General features: G+C 31.6%; 1 protein-coding gene across 2 annotated transcripts in view; it reads left to right on the top strand.

Annotated features, from left to right (window-relative positions):
• Window positions 1–18,436, top strand: part of COL24A1 (collagen type XXIV alpha 1 chain) — a 287,223-nt gene that overhangs the window by 28,181 nt on the left and 240,606 nt on the right. For both annotated transcript variants that reach the window (XM_025052104.1, XM_025052103.1), the window contains exons 3-6: window positions 2,105–3,456; window positions 10,247–10,300; window positions 12,919–12,972; window positions 17,978–18,031. The gene's annotated coding sequence lies outside the window, so the exon portion shown is untranslated. The remainder of the gene's footprint in view (window positions 1–2,104; window positions 3,457–10,246; window positions 10,301–12,918; window positions 12,973–17,977; window positions 18,032–18,436) is intronic.

Below are 18,436 nucleotides of genomic sequence, written 5' to 3'. Positions count from 1 at the left end.
GTATTCTAAAGTTTTCAAATAATACTCTTTCCAATAATTTTTCTTTTAACAGAATCAAAAATTTGAGGCAGTAGATAGCCGGGATTATTGTTAAATGCAAGGAGAGGTTTTCTTTGGGTAAGGGGCAGCCCTTGATATCATACTACATAAGTATGACTCTTGCTTTGTGTAAAATAGCCTATCTGGCACCATAGAATGATAACTTTTACATACTTTATGATTATATATATACTTTAAGGATTGTGATTTTTCAAAGTAGCAGTGTTTCTTCCATAATTTACTTCTCATGTTGAGATGTACATACCCTTAAAGGCAGGTAGCATTGGGTAAGAGTATCCAAAGTCACAGACTAAACATGGTATATGTTTCAGGAATATAAATTTTCATTGAAGATTGGGGATGGGACTAGTTCACTGATTTAGCGGGTAATTCATGTTTTATATTAAAATAACCATAGCTATATTATGGTATAAAATTAAAAATTTTTATAAATTGCAATTATGAAATGTGAGAAGTTAAAGATATTTTTTGTGTTTTTATGAGTCCTCTTTAAAATATTTCCCCAAATCCTGGAAAAGCATATAATTCTAAATTGCTGTTAGGAATATTTTGGTGGAAAAGTTTGAGAGACACTGTTATATAATAGCTTTGATACTGATCTTTGTACCTAAATACAAACATATAAAACTATTATTAAATTACAACTACTTTATAAAGAAATGTTTGCTCTAACCTTAAAATAAAACACATATGTGTTTTGTAGAGCTCTCCAATGAGAAAACATTTTAAGTGTATTGCTAGATTATATAAGAGTGATATTCAGTAATTATTTTTTTGTTGTAAATAGTTGTCAGACTTGGGTCTGACATTTGCCATTATGTTTGCTATTTGTAATAAACATGAATTATCAAATATTGACTAATTTCCTAAAAAAAGGAAAACTAAGATGAGGTACTGTGTTCCTGGATAATCTTTAAAAACTTTTATTTTTCTTTATCACAATTATGAATTAACAATTCTTTGACATTTCTTGTTGGAAATGATTACATATGTACAAAGATACAGATGGGAAATTTTTAACCAAAAGAATATTAAAGATCATATGGCTGACTAAGCTGTTCTGTATCTTTAAAAAGTATTTATCATTCTTTACATATGGCATTTAATTGTATAGGGCTCTAGAGATAAATGTGACATCTGATTAGATTGTGGTGGGGCAAATTCATTCATTCAGAAATTATAGAACTATTTGCAAGGCAGGTATAGTAGATATCCGATAATGGATCAGACAAAGACTCTGTCTTACAAGAGTTTACAATTGGGTGAGGGAGATAAGCAATATACTATCAGAAACATTGCAATAAAAAATAAATCCATAGTTAAATAAAATCTCTATTGTGTAACTATCTATATTATTGAAAAAATTACAGATTATTTGTATAAAAATTAGAAGACTAAGAAAAAATGGGAGAGAGAGAAACTTAGAAGGGAGAGAAAAAGAATAGTTCACTTGTCCAGGAGATATGAAGGTGACTGAGTACTTTATGTGTAGGACACACTTAAAGTATTAGGCAAAGGGAGAGCTCATACGTAAGGCTAAAAGGGAAAAAAGCCTGAAAAATTACAGTTTAAAGGATTGCATAAATTTAATTTATAAAATGATTTCCAAGTTACAAATGTCTTTTTGTTAAGTATGTCCCCAGTTTCTCTTTAACATAGAAGTTATAAAATTTTAAGTTTTAAATTAAAGAAGTAAATAACATCTGGGAATCTTTGAACATGTATATTCATTGGTGTAATAAATAAGATTTCTAATTGATTGAGAAAAAATGAGAGAACACATTAATTGAATTTGAGTTTAGGGATATTAGTGTGTACCTGTGTGTGTACATTTTTCATATTATTGAGTATAGCATTTATTCCCCCTCTCTGTATCTCTTATTAACTGGAAATTAGTTATTAATAGAGGATGCTTATTTCAGGGATTACTGTTGATACAGACAAGGAAGATTTTCTCATACTCAAACATTTATATGAACACGTGAATGCATAAGAGTAAGATTCTTTCTCTCTTTCTCTTTCTCTCTCTCTTTTTAATTTCTAGGCATAGATATTCTTCATCAACTAGGCCTTGGAGGCAAAGATGTAAGACATTCAACATCAGTGACTGCTGTACCATCATCATCTACACCATTACCTCAGGGGGTCCATTTAACAGAATCAGGTGTCATTTTAACAAATGATGCTTATATTGAGTCACCTCTCATGAAAATTTTACCAGTCAACTTAGAACAGCCATTTACAATATTAACTGGGTTACAGTCACATAGAGTAAACAATGCGTTTCTCTTCAGCATTAGACATAAAAATAGACTGCAATTAGGAGTCCAATTATTACCTAAAAAATTAGTGGTATACCTTGGAGGAAAGCAGTCTACGTTTTTCAACTACAGTGTTCATGATGAGCAATGGCACTCATTTGCCATTACTATTAGACATCAAGTTGTCTCAATGTTTGTTGAGTGTGGCAACAAATATTTTAGCAAAGAGACTCTTTCGGAAGTTCAGACCTTTGATTCTAACAGTGTGTTTAACTTAGGAAGTATGAATAATAATTCTGTCCATTTTGAAGGAATAATATGTCAGTTGGATATTATTCCTTCTGTAGAAGCATCTGCAAACTATTGCAGATATATGAAACAGAAGTGTCACCGTGGGATAAGCCTTCCTCATACAACTGTGGTACCAGCTAAGATACCAGAAAACTCTCCCTTATCCAAACAATTTGGTGAAAAAGTACTGTCAGAGGACACATTTACTGAAGGCAAAAATGTTCCAAATATCATAAACAATGAATCTGCAATAGTGTATAAACAACAAGAACACCAGATATCAAGATCTCAGTTAACTTCTCTTCATTCAGGGGATCTCTCTGCTGTGGATCTTGTGAACCATGGGATTCAGGACAAAGAAATGATCACCAAGAAACATCCTCAGACAAATTTAAGCCTATCAGTTACCCATCATCTTTTCAGTGAGGCAAGAACAAATAGCAGTGAGAAATTTGGTTCTTTCTTAAATGTGACCAGCAATATAACACAATATAATGATAGAGTAACTGACCTGTCGCTTTTTAAGAAGATATCGTCTATTCTTCCACAAAGAAAACAAGATGCAGTTACTAATCTCAAGAAGGCCATCAGAGCAAGTCTACATACTAATGAACTCATGGAACTGCAACATATTTTAAATACAACCTTATACAGAGTGACAGATGAGCCGTCTGTGGATAATCACCTTGATTTAAGGAAGGAGAGTGAATTCAATCCTGATGCTACTTATCCCAGCGAATATAGCTATGAAACTGAGCTTTATGATTATTATTATTATGAGGACCTTAATACAATGCTCGAAATGGAGAATCTGAGAGGGCCAAAAGGGGACACTGGACCTCCCGTAAGTCGTTGTTGTTTATGTCTTAATGCACTAACTTGCTATACGTTTCAAAAGGAATTCTCTAGATTAAACAATAAAGAACAGATAAGATCTGTCTCAGAAATGTATCCTGGCAACGGTGATTGAATTTATGGTTGCTATAACACATCCAACCAGAATGTAGCCCCGGCTCAAATATTATACTTTTTAAGGGGGGCTGGAAGAGGGTTATTGCCAGGCTGAAGAGGTTACTTAATTCTGGTAAAGTGGTGAGTAAGCTATGTTTTTTTCTTGTTCAGTTGAAATTCAACCAGTAATTCAACCGCTAAACATAGATCATCATTCTGCCTTTAAGAAAACATAGGCTTATGCATAGGCATGTTAAGAGAAGGATATAAAAGTTATAGTAGATTAGATACATCAATTAAATAGCCTTTCAGTACAGTAGTATCCATTGAATTAAAATAGAGTGCAAAATTTATTGTAGATAAATATAAATTTTGTAGTGAATCATTGGGAAAAGTCAAACTATTACCTTATCATTCTAAATGAAATATTTTAATTTCCATGAAGAGCAACATATTTCATTTAATCTTTAATGATATAGTCAATTTATATTTATGGGTGAATAAAAGCTCCAGTTACCTAATACAAAAATTAGCCTGTCAGCCTATCGGTTCATTCAATGGAAAATTCACTGAAGTCCCCTACTTAATAATGTACAAACAAAATCATGAGAAAATACACTGATTTTTTGAGCTCTGAAATTCTTTTGTCGTGTAAGTGCAATTACAGATGTACCTTTGAAAAAATTTTTAAATAATTTTAAACTTATTTAAAGCTATTTAAAATAATGACATTAGAAACATTATGGTTATGCCTTTCATAATTGCATACCTTAAATAATCGACCTATATGTTTTTAGAAATTAATTATTTTAATTGCAAGAAGACTAAATATACCTTAAGTATTTCCTTATTTGATGAAAATAAAATTTGTCATTGGTTTAGTTTCAGAAACCATAGAATGTAGAATGAGAGATGATACCACTTGCTTAGCTTATATTTCCTTTGTGGTTATTACTCAAAGGGATTTTTTAGATATTGAGAAACTCTTATTAGAATGAATCTTTAAATATTTTAAAATAAAATCTGAGGAATAGATTATTACAGAGAAATAAACTTTCCACCTATGTCAATTAATTATCAACATATTAGTAATAAAACTCAGCTACTGGGTAGATCATATTAAACAAATAGTTATGGAAAGCATTTATGCAAAACAGTATGATGAGATGACATTAATCTCTTCTAGAAAACCAAAAGTTGTCATTTCAATATTGGTAGGTGAAGCAATAATATTCAACAAAAATTTACTTAGTCTCTGTTATGGGCAGAGCAGGAGCACAGAGTATATATGACACAGTCATTGCTCAGAAGGAGCTTGCATTCAATAACAGGGATACAAATACATTTATAACTATATCTCATGGTAAAGTAAGAAAAATGCCACTGAGAGATAGATACAAACTAAGTCTATGGGGTACAAATGTTCAAAGGTAAGAATATTTTTTGAAGAGACCTCTATGAAAGATCACTTAAGGCTGAGCTGTTCAGGTTAGGTTCTTGTGGACAAAGTTAGTTATAACTTAGGCCTCAAAGAATGGATACTATTTTGGTAAGTGATAGGAATTGGTATACTTTTTTTTATATATAGGAAAAACAGCATGATAGCTCTCATTTATTGAATTTTTACCTTGTGGCAGATAATCTACCATGCCCTTTACATTCCTTATCTTAGAAGAACTTTGTGAGGTTGGTATTATTATCCATATTTTTCAGGTGAACAAACTGATGTCCAGAGAAGTTAATATACTTGTCCATAACCATATTACTGATAAATGATAGAGCCAGGATTTGGAGCCTGGTTTTTTCCTCTAAAGCTTAAACTCTTTCACAATGTTAGGCTAAATAATGTTAGGCAAATATAAGACCCGAGCTAAATGTCAGATTAAAATCTTAATTGTCAAACTGATAGTTCTAACTTTATCTTGTTCTTGGTGGGGGAATTTTGTAGGTTTTTAAGCAGATATATTAATGGGAAATTCAATCTGATAGCAATGCCCAGACGGGCAGTTCCTGTTATCTTGATGTTAGCAGACTAGCACATTATCTAGGATGACACCAGTGAAAATGCAAAGGAAAGGTAGGATTCAGGAGATATTTTAAAGGAGAGTTTGGTAGAACTAACTAGACCTAGAGCCCAACCAAGAAAAAACAAAAACAAAAACAAAAACAAAGAGAATCAAAGACAACTCCAGTTTTAAGCCTGTGAATTGAGAGAATGGTAATGCCATTACTAAAAACAATAATTAAGAAAGGAAGTTGATTTTAGGAGAAGAAACTACGTTAAAACATTTAATGTACTATTGGCAATTCAGTAAGCTATTGGGAAAATTGAAGAAGCTGAAGTGAAAAAGAGAGGTCATTAGGGGATATGGATTTGGGAGTCTTCCCATCAACATTGTAATTGAAGCTGTAGGGTTGGGTAATTTTCAAGGGAAGGAGTTTGGCATAAGGTCAAGATCCAAAAATATTTACTTTGAGGTTATCGAAGAAAAAAAGCAGAAATGTGATGAAATAGTCAGAGAGATGGGAGCAAAGACTACATAGTCCTCTATCACAAAAGCCAAAGAAGAGAGTTTTGAGAATAAATTGATCAGCAGTGCCAAAAGCTAGAGAAGTCAAAGAAGATGAGGACTGAGGAAAAGTGGAGGAAATCCACTGGATCTTCTGATGAGAAAGTAATTGTTCAGCTTTGAGAATCTTACTTCAGCATAGTGTAGAAGTCTAAAGGTAAATTTAGAAAGCTTATAGGAGGTTGAATGGTGGTGAAATGATGAACTTTGTAGAGACTGTTCCACTGCTTCTGAAAGTAGATGTTACTGTGTGAAGTCTGAGGGCAGCCTAATGTTTTCTACTTGTGGTTGATTTTATTCTTCTGTATCCTCATGCAGTTCTTTTGTTATCATTGAGGTTCATCAAACCTAGTAGGTCCTATATCAGCTTTTTCTGGTGCTCTTTTGATCTGAAGATTATTTTTATTCTATTATAGAAAAGTCTCCTTTTATATTCTCAAGTGTTTTTCTTTTCCATTTTTAATGTTTTTCTCCAGGTATACCAATATGTATATGTTGAATATCCTTTGTGATCAAATTATTTATTATCTTCTCTATAATTTTGTCTATCTGATTGCTCTTTTCCATTTCGTTTTGTGTGAATTCAGTTATCCTGCATCCGTATTCCTTTATTGATTTTTCAGTTATATTTAATCAGCTTTTATTGCTTTTGACATGACTCATCTATAATGGTTCCTTTTTTGCTCTTTCATATTTTTGTAAGCTCTTTTGGTTCACATTTCATTAACTTAATTGTTATTTTTGTATTTTGTAACTCTTCTTTGAGCTCTCTTTTGATAGAAAATTGGCATTTTGAAATTTTTGAATATATAGTGAACTGTATGACTAATTCTTTTTCTCTGTTGCATAGAGTAATTCTTCTTGTAAATGATTTTCATCTACTTTTAATTTGTTTCTGTCCTCACACTTCCTCCTCTCCTCAATATCTATAAATAGGTCTATTGCAGGCTTCTTTCTGGTTATTACTCATTTTTTAAATAAACACAACTCTATCTGGGCCACTATTTGTTTTAAAGTAGTATAGGTAAAGGCAAAGGGAAGTAAAGTGTAGTAGTACACAAATTCAAATTTAGATTGCTGCCTCAAATACCATTTACCATATTTATTTTGTCCTCTAACCAGAGATGTAGCTCCTCTCATTTTCATGTAGAGTATGTTATGAACCCCTTTATATCACAGGCTCTATGAATAGTGATATTGCCTGTGGCTTTCTCATTTCCTTAAAGCTCATTACTGTAGTCAAAGGATTGTTGGAATGAACTTTCAGGACTAATATACTTTTAGCTATCTGTAGCCTGACCAACGTTTGAGGTTTGAGGAGGTTTTTTGTTTTTTGTTTTGGTCATCTCTCAACATCTTTTTTTTTTTACTCCAAAGTTCCTCAGTATTTGGAAGGTAATCTTCATATTTTGCAGTTTGTGGTTGTGGTTCTTTCCTTGTTTCATTGGAGATGATGTTTTCTTCTTTTGGCGTTTTTTGTTGTTTTCAGTGGGTTTTGAGGGAGGAAGGATAGTTTAACATATTAAAAATGTTCTTTCTGCCGTCTTTTATGTAAATTCTCTAGTGATCTTTTAAAAAACATAAATCAGATCATGTCAGTTATCTACTTAAACTCTTCAGTGGCAGAAAAATAAAGCCCTTACAATGAACTAAAAACTCTTTATCATAACCCGTGCAACCATAAGTGGTCTGTCTCCTTCTTACCTGAGCAACCGCATCTTGTTCCACTTTGTCTTACTCTCACTAAAAGCTTTCTTTTAGATCTTCAATAAGACTATGACTTTTTGTTTTGCTTTGTTTTGCTCATGATCTCATTTACTTAATTACTATTTTCTGGGATTTTATTTTCCCTTCTTTTCTAACTCCTATTCATCTTTTAGATCTAATTTAACACTTCTTCCAAGAACCCTTCTCTGATACAGTGTAAATTAGGTTCACTGTGTCAATCTCTCTCTTGGTTTCTTGTTTTTTTTTTTCTTCATATCATTAAGTAAAATGTATAATTATGTGTTTATGTGTTAACATGTGTCTTTTTGTTAGACCATAAGCTCCAGGAGAGCTTGATGCTTACTGTTTATTAAGTGAGTGAATGAATGAATGAGTGAATGAATTTTAAAAGGTATTTTAGATGCAGGACTTCTAAGATTAATTTACCAGGCATTATATCTCTTAGACATGTTGGTCTAGTGAATACATTTGCTTTGGTATATATATTGCCTAGTAATAACAATATTATAACTAATATCGAGTGTTTGCTGTGCCCCATACATAACTTTAAAAAATAAATTACTCTATAGTTTACTGGTTAACTACTATATATCTGACATAGTGACAGATATTTTTCTTTTAATTGAATTATACTTTCTTTTAATAATCAATAATCTGGAAGTTAAAGTGCCTTTTCTAGTACTTAATTTTATTTATAGAAAATAATTTATTCTCAAAAAAATCATGCCATATAAAATTACTTTGCTTCTGTCATTTTTAGAAAATGCCTATTAATAATCTCTTCTCGAGTATTTGGAAATGCAAAATTGTGAAGACAAAGTAAATTGATTTTTATTAGTGCTTATTAAACTACTCAAATATTTAAATCAATATAAAATATACTTTCTTTTTTCCCCAGTAGCTGTGGTATTAACTGTGATATTAATTGCCCTTTCAATGTGAATGGAATAGTGTTTTCTTTTGTCAGAAAGTAGCGTGACAAGGCAATAAACCAATTTAGACATTTGTTTTAATTGTCCATTTAGTTTTTCATTTTTAGTTCTTACTATTTGGGATATCAATTCAAATCAACAACTGTTAACTTCTGATTATAACAGCAAAACTAGAACTAATTTAAAAAGAATTTTAGTATTTTTTAAATATGTGAAAGTCAATTTTTAATGCGTTAGTTATATAATAATAGCTATTGAAACATTTGAATGGTTATGGGAGGAGAATTCCTTCAGTTTGGAGTTGAATAGAAATAATACTTCTCTTTTAATATTATGAAATGCATTGAAAGGTCTTTATCAAGTTAGGGGTTAGGAGAAGGAAAAAATAAAATTAAAAGAAAATGGACAGTTGAAAATATGTAACGAGCATAAGAAAATTGCAAAATGATTAATATCAATAAAGAAGAAAATTTCAAAGAGAAAAATTCTACATAAAAATGAGGCTCATTAGGTTATGCTCCTTAATAATGATAGGACTAGCATTTTAGTCTTGATGTATCTAATTTCAAAGCTTGTACTATTTTTACTGCAATAATGAATGAATATTTATAAAATAGAATGTGTGTATGCTCTATAGACACCAAGAATAATGCTGTATAGAGTGCTCAGTAACAATTAAATGAATGAACAGATGAATTAATAAATATGTAATAACTATTCCAAATTAAATTTATTTTTTCACAATTGATTATCAAAGTAAGTACAAAAGATGACCTAAGGCATTATATGAAGAAGCAAAGAAGTAATTTCTATTTTTTATTTGATATATTTAATAAATAACACTTAAGAACTCAGAACACTTTAAAAACTGATCAGTTTTTGCTTTCATACTTTGTTTTACAAACCATTTAACTCCGTTAGTGACCTTCTAGTATGCTGCATTTTTACTAAGGCAGATTTATTACTGAATGTACTAGAAGGATCTCATTGTAACAGTTTAACACATTATACATATCCTTGGCATAAGTCTTTTTTAAAAGAACATAAAATGGTCAGTGCTTTAATTTTTCAAAGCAAGTCTTTTGAAATATGTTTGAAAAAACCTCTTATTGTTGTTCTCAAAACCTTAAATTGAATTTTTCCTTCAGTAGTAAGAGTAAATTTAGGTAAAAATCACCCACAAAACTACTAGTTATGGTCCCTGTAAAAACCAGATGCAGTGCCTGTAACCATAAGTCATAGACTTCCTGCTGCCATTTCTGGCCAGATTAAAGAGGACACTTGAGTTTCAACTCTCACCCCTGCTGATTAGGGTGAGGGGGATCCATGTTACTTTAAAATCATCAGCTGGTAACTGGAGACAAAAAAAGCCCTGGAGTGAGAATCTTAATGACTTGTGAGAAAAAAGATGTCTCTATTATCATGCCTAATATCTTGTCATTTGTTTTCCAAGGGTCCACCTGGTCCAGCAGGCATACCAGGTCCATCAGGAAAGAGAGGTCCACGGGTGAGTAGATGGGTCCCATTTCCCACTTGCTGTTAGAATTAGTAAGTTTCCAGTACTTTTTTTTTTTTTTTTAGTATTGTACTGTATGTACTTCCTTTGGAAATCTGCCTGGATCTTCAAACTTGGCCGTACCTTTGCCAATTCAAGAGAAGCTTAGGAACATGTGCAGCTTATTTGCATATAAACACTCAGTGAGAGCATTCTCTGTAAACATTCCGAAGAAGATTATCAAATTTGTAGATTAGTGGCTGTTATGGTGCTACTTGTAACATTATTCTTAGTTATGAAGTGATATCATCTGTAGTTGATTGTCCAAGGTGGGGTTCATTTGCTTTGGGAAATAAGGAGGAATGGGCTGCCTTAAAGTAGCGCATTCCTGGATTACATAGTGGAAAATACTGAAGCTATTGATGAGAAAATAATGTCCTGAGGAAAAAAAGCTGCCTTAGGGATAAGCAGTAGTTTCTCACATTGCACAGGTCCAGTAAAAAATTTATTGCTGTGTTTGAATTAGTTTCTTTCAAACCAAAAAATGAATGTGGACTTTTACTATCTGAAATTTTTCAAAGACCTAGAAAAAGAATTGTGATTGTGCATGTTATTAAAACAAATGCATATACCATATATAATCCACTTTCTTTCTATCCTGATTTTTATTTATCCTATAAACAATATAAAAATCACCCTGAAATGTTACTTTAAGTTGACCATATTCACATCAAACTCTTGTCCACGTGAGGCCTAAGATGAGTGCTGACTGTGCTCTCTCTGTTATTTAGTATTTCTTTCATTTCTTGACACTTGATGACCTGTCACATTCCTCCCAGGAGAGTAAACCTGGCTCACTCTCCTCTAGCCTCCAAACCACTCTATCTTCTCTCTCTGTCAGGAGATGCTATGCTAGATCCTTCTTTTCCAAGAGACTGAGTCCATCTTTGCTCTAATTGCATTCCCTCTTTGCTACTAAGGCTTTTCTCATATAGCATGACCTTCAGTTTTTGAATCTTTATCTATTTTCATGATGCAGCAGCTTCTTTCTCAAATTTCCAATTGTTTCTTCATCGATTTGTCCAATCGTCCTTCATTTAAGGAAGGAACAATATTTCTCTTCTCAAGGCTAATGATTATATTCGTGTTCCTAATTTTATCTCCATTTAATTATTTAACTTAAAACTTACAACTTTGCATTTCTTCTGTCCCTAGATTTTATCTCATTTGGCAATGCCCAACAGATTATCTTCGTTTTTAAAAATTCCAAAGTTTCATCAATGTTAATTTTTCCTAAAGTTATTGTCTTGGCTCACTCTTGTGCTACTGAGCTTTGTGAAATAATATCCATTGCTCTGAAATCTACAACAACTCATTTGTTAATCTCCACAAATTTTTCCATCTACTTTATCAAAATTTACTTTTTGCAGGTTACAAAATGACATATGTCATAAAATCTTTTTTTCTTTAGTGTTAATCTTGCTCGATATACCTTCAATATTTGCATTGCTGACACACCTCCTTTCTGAAACACAATGCTCTATTAATTCAGAATTGAAAAGACAGATAAATAAATATTAACTGTATGTTATATGTTAATATTGAGGTATGACTAAAAAGCACAGAGGTAGATACCCAACCCAAATGAGTTTAGGTGGCTAGAGACTTGGAAGGCCTTCTGGAGGTGGATCTTAGTTCCTTTACTTGCAGGTTGTGTGAGCTGAAGTTTCCTCATGAGTAAGGAGGAATAAACATAACTGCCTTGCAGGATTCTTATAAGGATTAATAATAAAATTTATAGAGCACTAACACAGTTATTTGCACATAGTTAATAGTAAATAGAAGCAATTATTGATTTCAAATTGACAAATATTTCAGTGGCTAATATGTGTTAAGTACAACACTAGTAACACTAAAAACAGTCTCTTTTCAAGGAATTTATAATCCTGGAATTAAACATCATATGTCATAAAGTAGTTAAAATAGCAATAAAATTTTTAAATAACAGATTAAAACAGTATAAGAAATGTCCCAACGCAACATACAATTAATTGCAAATGAATTTTACATTCAATGATTTCTACCGAAGTTAGTAGAAAAGAGAAATCATTCATGCTGGTGTATCCAGGATTTAATAATGAGCTGAGAGCTCAGTTGACACATGAAGAATGATTTGGGTGGGTATAGGGGCAAGGTTAAACGAAGTAAGTCTTTAAAGCATACATACTAGCATAAACAAAAACCCAAGTGCAGAAAGGGTTAATGTATTCAGAGGAAAGTAACTAAACAATTACACTTTTTTGTCTTTAAACTTCTTACTGTGCGCAGCTTTTGGAAGTAGCACTAAGCAATACGGCTAAGATAGGGGTGGTAAATAAGGGAGGTAAACAAATGCTTTGAGGCAATTGTTTCAAAGCAAAAGATGGAAACCACAGTTCTCTATAATTAATATAGTTCTCTTTTTTAAACTAAAATATGCAAAATCTCAGAAAAGATAAAGAACTTTGTAAAAAAAGATAATATTAATTTTAATGAAATTATAGTTTGTATTTATCTGAATGTTATAAACGCTGTCTGTTTTTTGTATCTAAATGTATTCTAAGAATTATCTGACTTTTTTCTCTTTACAGGGCATACCAGGGCCACATGGAAACCCTGGGTTACCTGGATTACCAGGTCCAAAGGTGAGTGATTACTAGTGAGTATCACATGATTTTCCTGATGTTATTTAAAAAGGTCATCTTGCCACTTGCACAAGAAATCATCTGTCCATTTCAAAAGGGAGGGTTACCTGAATCTAAGAAAGAGCAAGTTAAGGCAATTGCAAGTTTAAAAAGGTTTAAATGAAACGGGAAGTGCAGCACATTATGGAACCATTTTACAAACATATTCGGACTAATGTGCTTTATAAAAATTGTTAGAACAAAAAAATATTTCATAAATTAAATGATATGAAGCACATATAGTACTTGGTAAAATGCTTGTATACAGTTAGCACTTAAGAAAATGATATTTCCCTTTTCTTGGAGTAGCTACTTATTGAGGTGACTAGGCCAATTAGAAATACAACTTTTACTGAAATTACCACATTTATTATTTGTTAATAAAAAAAGAAACACCAGTCTCGTGGCTCTATGAATGAAAATGCCCTAAGATAGTATAGAACTATGTTCTTTTTATAAGGTTATTTTAAAGTTTATAAGGCTTTTACCATGTTCCTCTAAAATGATGTGGCTCAAACCCCAAACTATTTTCTGTATGGTGGCCAGCAGCTGAAATTTATGTTCAATGCTTCCAGCCTTCCAGTTGTTGCTTTCCGCTCAGCTCTTTGGAATCTATCACATGTCAGAATCAGCCAAGAACTGAAGAGAGTCTATATCCAGATTTGGGGGAAAACTGTCTTTTTTTCTTTCTTTCTAGGATTTTCTCTCTCAATTTATAGTCATTAAGGTAACCCCATAGTCTCTCCTCTGACACCATTAGCCAAAAGGTCTCTGGCTTTCTGCTTGAATTCTAGCCACTCTGTGAAGTCTGGGGAGTGTCTTTAGGAGAAAAGCTGTATAAATGTGTAATAGACTAAGTGTGGTTCCATTCTTTCAAGAGCTGAATCCTCTCCAATGTGTTCTGTTTTTGGTTTCTCTCTTGTATATTCAAAAAGTTATTTTATATATCTTGTTCTGGCTTTATAATTATTATTTGCTGGAGGATTAGTCACATTCATGCTACTCTGCTACTATCTGAACCAGAGGTCTCAAAAATTCCTTTTAGAACATCTCAATTTGAGATGATAATTTGACATTCAAATAGAGATATTAAAAAGATATATGGATCTGGAATGCAGGGGAGATGTCAAAGCTAAAACTATGCATTTTAGAGTCATCAGTGTATATATAATATATATTTTTATATATTAAAGTTATAGAACTAATGAGAACACCTATGGGTGAATATAGACCGAGAAGTATCCAAGGACTGAGTCTTGGTATATTAGGAAGAAGAAGATGAATTAGCAAAGGGTACTGAGAAAGAATGACCAGTGAGGTAGGGTAGTGGTTGGGACAAAAGCCTGACTAGAGTATGTCCAAGAGGGAATGGAAGGAGAGGCAATCTCCTAGTTAACATGGCAAACTTTCAAGGAGTTTTGCTCTAAAAGGGAATAGTGTAATGAGCAGTAAAGTGAGATGTGGGCTCAAGGAAAGTTGTTTTTTAAGATGGAAGAAATGACAGTGTGTTTACTTGGCGATGGCAGTTATTCTGGAGAGAAATAAAAATTAAAATAATGCAGGGAAGACAGCGCACCAATCGTATACTGGTGAGAGAGAATTGTGGATTTGGTTATGAAGGCAGAGGATTTGGGAAAAGATTTAAGTGAGGTAGTAGATTTGGTTCTAAGAGCCTGTGGAAGTTGAAAGCAAAAGCACCAGTTGAGAATGAAGAGGGAATTTATGAAATAATCATCTATGAAAATGGGAAAGTGAATTTACTAAGGCAATTATCGGACATACCAAAAAAACAAAACAAAACAAAATAAAACCAATCAATATAAGAAGTCATGAATTTAAAGTGAGTTTGTTAGCATTATTGTTTTCTTTTAGTCACATTCAGAGAACAAGGGCAGAATAGTTGGAGAGTTTAGATTTAAGAATTGCCAAGCAAGCTTTTAAAAGGAAGCTTTCAAGTGGAAGAAAGAGGCAATGCTGTCATTTATGTACAAAAAGGAGTGATTATAATGTCAGATCCTGGAATTTAGGCTGGCTAAGGACCAGAAGTCAGACCATATAGCGGATGAAACAATGAAAATGTGGTGGGATCACATATTAGCAGGTCCAGTGAGTCAAATAATTGTTATAGTTGTGGGGGCTTAGAATGAACTAAAAAGATAGAAAGTGTTGCTTAGAAAGTTGAATGCTTACAAATTGAGATTATGGAGCTTGTGTAGTTATTAGTAACATTAAGTCAAGAATTTCAAGTGATGCTACCTCAAGATTGTGTCATTTAGTGTTTCCTTTTATGGATTTATTGATTTCCAATTTAGGTCATTCATAGTCTGAATTTTTAAATTATGTATTCTTTTTGTTGAAATTTTTCTGTACCATCAATAATTCCTTCAAGAGTTGTGTTCTCTGCTTTTTGAGATAACAATAATTGTAATATTTATTTTAATAATGATTGTCTTTAGTCTTCTTTTAATACTGACTACTAATATCTTTATAATCCTAAATCTTGCAAGCTAATCTAGGTAGATATTATTATTTCCATTTTACAGAGGAGGAATCTCGAGTTCAGATAGATTAACTTGATCAGTCTTTTCACTCCAAGTCCCTACGTTCTTTCTATTATTTTGGATGGACTCCAATCTGATAAATCGGTTCTAACATGCTAATGGGTCTAGTACCTTAGGGAGTTTCCCTCCTTAGACAGAGGGCCCTCTGGAGATCCAGTAACAGTCTAAAGGAGCTATTCTCATAATGAGGATTTTAGACTCTATAGCAGATCAGTGTGATAGGTGGGATTTTTAGAATCATTTGAGTAATAAAGTGTAGGCAGCTTTCTTTCTCTTTTACTCATAATCAAAAGGATATATAGCTCCTTTAACAAAAGTCAGATAAGAGTTAAGTAGAAGTCAGTATTGAAGGTTAAAGTAAATAATGATTAATTAATAAACATTATTAAATCCAAGGATAATTTAAAAGCCAATCAGGCATGACTAAAAGTGTCTCAGGAATCATAGAATACATACAAAATGAAAGAGAAAATAAGTAAGAGATTTTAGAGTATTCTCCTTCAATGCAGAGAGTTGTGCCCTACTTCTTTGACATTTCAGGTAAAGTTAGTATGTTCAGTAATCTCTGCTTCATCCATTTTATACTATGATCAACCCACAACTGGCCAGGTTAAAAGCATTTTCTTTATGTTGATCTGCAATTCTGGTTTTAGAACATGAGTTGATCAGTTAACTTAAACCTATTCATGTGGGAGTAAAAGAGATTTAAATATACTTCTATAAATTTGTTGTCCAGATGTATGAAGCTTGAAAATAAGAAAAAGCTTTGTCTTTAATTTTTATTGCTTAATTGATTACTTTTTCCTACTTTTAAATTTTTTATTGGAAGATGAAATTAGTGGAATATATTTAAAAAGTTAAAAGATAACACTAAAAAGTTGATAAATAATAGAAAATTCATACAGAACCTAAAAAGTAGAGTTTTTAACATGAGATTGTAAGTAAAAACATAGGCCACAAAGAGTTTTTATTATATTCAAATTTTTCAAGGGCTGTAATTTCTTAAGTTTTTAAAAAATTCTTTGTAAATATTACCTCAAATCAACTGGTTAAGCATTATAATAGAAGTTTAAAATATGTTAAAACCAATAAATATTTTATTTAATAGATATTGTGATATGAGAAAGAAAATTGACCTGGTTTGCCAATAATTTTCTAAGTAATCTTAATCACTTCAATAAACCTTTCTGGACCTCATTGCTTCTTTATCTATAAAATGTGATTTACTCAGTAAACAGTCATATCTCTTACAAGTTCTAAGTATATTATCTTTTGTTCTTAAATGAGGAGTTGGTTTTTAAAATTTGAGATATCACTAAAATTTGAGATATCACATTTTCCAGGTCCCATAATCTTGTAACCAATAATCTAAAATTATAGCCCTAGTAGTAGAAGTGGTGATGGCTGTGGAAGGGAAGAAGTCAACCTGGAAAACAACTTTTTTCCTTAAACATTTTCTTTGTCTCTAGAATATAGGACTCTTTGCCAATGAAAACTCATTTCTAATTTGTTAAATGAAAAGACTTACTGGGAACATGAAGGACTTTTCTTTTGTTCTTCCTTCTTTCATCAGTCAGTATTATTTAAAAGCATCCCTGAATACATGAAAGAAGACATTTCCCCATTTTTCATAGAGTGAAAATACCATTTAGAACTCTCTAGGAATGGAAGGTTATTTATTAGTTGAAAGTGATAATGAAATCAAAATTTAAATTATAAAGAATCTCAGTAGTGGCCTCTTTATGAAGTATGAAATAGATAGGAAAGGAGATACTTTGCTGGTATGCATAATGAGAAAGATTACTTTAATATTGTACCAAAAAACCTTGGTTTAAACCTAATGTCATATTTCTCTTGAAATGTAAAAGATAAAGATTCCAAAAGTATGAAAAATATTTTTATAGAAGAATAAAAATAAATTTGATAATTAGAGAGATTTTTTGGTTTATTTTTTATTATAAAAGTGATGCAGGTACATTGCAAAATACTGGAAAATATTTAAACTTGGAATGATATTTTAAAATTTTGAGAATTAATATAAGCATATTTCTTTTGCTAAAAGTAATTATTTTTCCAATGCTAAAATAAGAATTATGATTCAATATGTCACAAAAACAGAAAAGTTACTAGAACCTATATGTAGGTCCCTTAAAGACAGATATTTCAATAGTAGTATAACTTTATTAGATTAAAAAAATCAGATATGTCTGGGGAATTTCTAGGAATCTTTTCAACATTTAAAAATAAAGCTAAAAAGAATACATGAAAAAGTAAATAATCTATGTCTATCACAATTTAAAATAATTTTACTTAATACTATATAGTGTTTATAGTATGTGACGATGCATGCAACTGAAAAGTATGAATTTGTGCTTCACTAAGTATTTTATAACTGTTTTATCTAGGGCCCCAAAGGAGATCCAGGATTTTCCCCAGGTCAAGCTGCTTCTGGAAAAAAGGTAATTTTTTTGTCCAAGAAATAAAATCATAGTGATGTATTGCAAGCATTTAAAAATCATTTTTATCTTTTTAAAAGGTAGATTTTACTTAATTTCAAACAGAAAAGATAGAGAACTATTGGATTTTAATGAAGTTGAAGAAATATTTGAAAGATTAAAAGATACCATCAGCTTAACTTATCAGTTTAACTCTTACCATTAATTTTATTTAGTGGCCATTCTGACCTGCCAATTAGGGAGGATGGGGAAAAAATCAGAGCAAGATATGGTTCTAATGTCAAAAATTTTGCTGTTAATATGAATGCACATAATAATACATAGATTTTAATGCCATGTTACACTTTTTTTTTTTTAAAGATAGTTCCAAATACTTTGTTTAAGTTTCATGGTAATTTCAATTGAGAA

This window comes from Pteropus alecto, unplaced genomic scaffold (assembly GCF_000325575.1).
Source record: "Pteropus alecto unplaced genomic scaffold, ASM32557v1 scaffold25, whole genome shotgun sequence".
In the NCBI taxonomy this organism is placed as follows: domain Eukaryota; kingdom Metazoa; phylum Chordata; class Mammalia; order Chiroptera; family Pteropodidae; genus Pteropus; species Pteropus alecto.
Note: the sequence above shows the minus strand (reverse complement) of the source record. Positions and strands in the feature narration are given on the sequence as shown.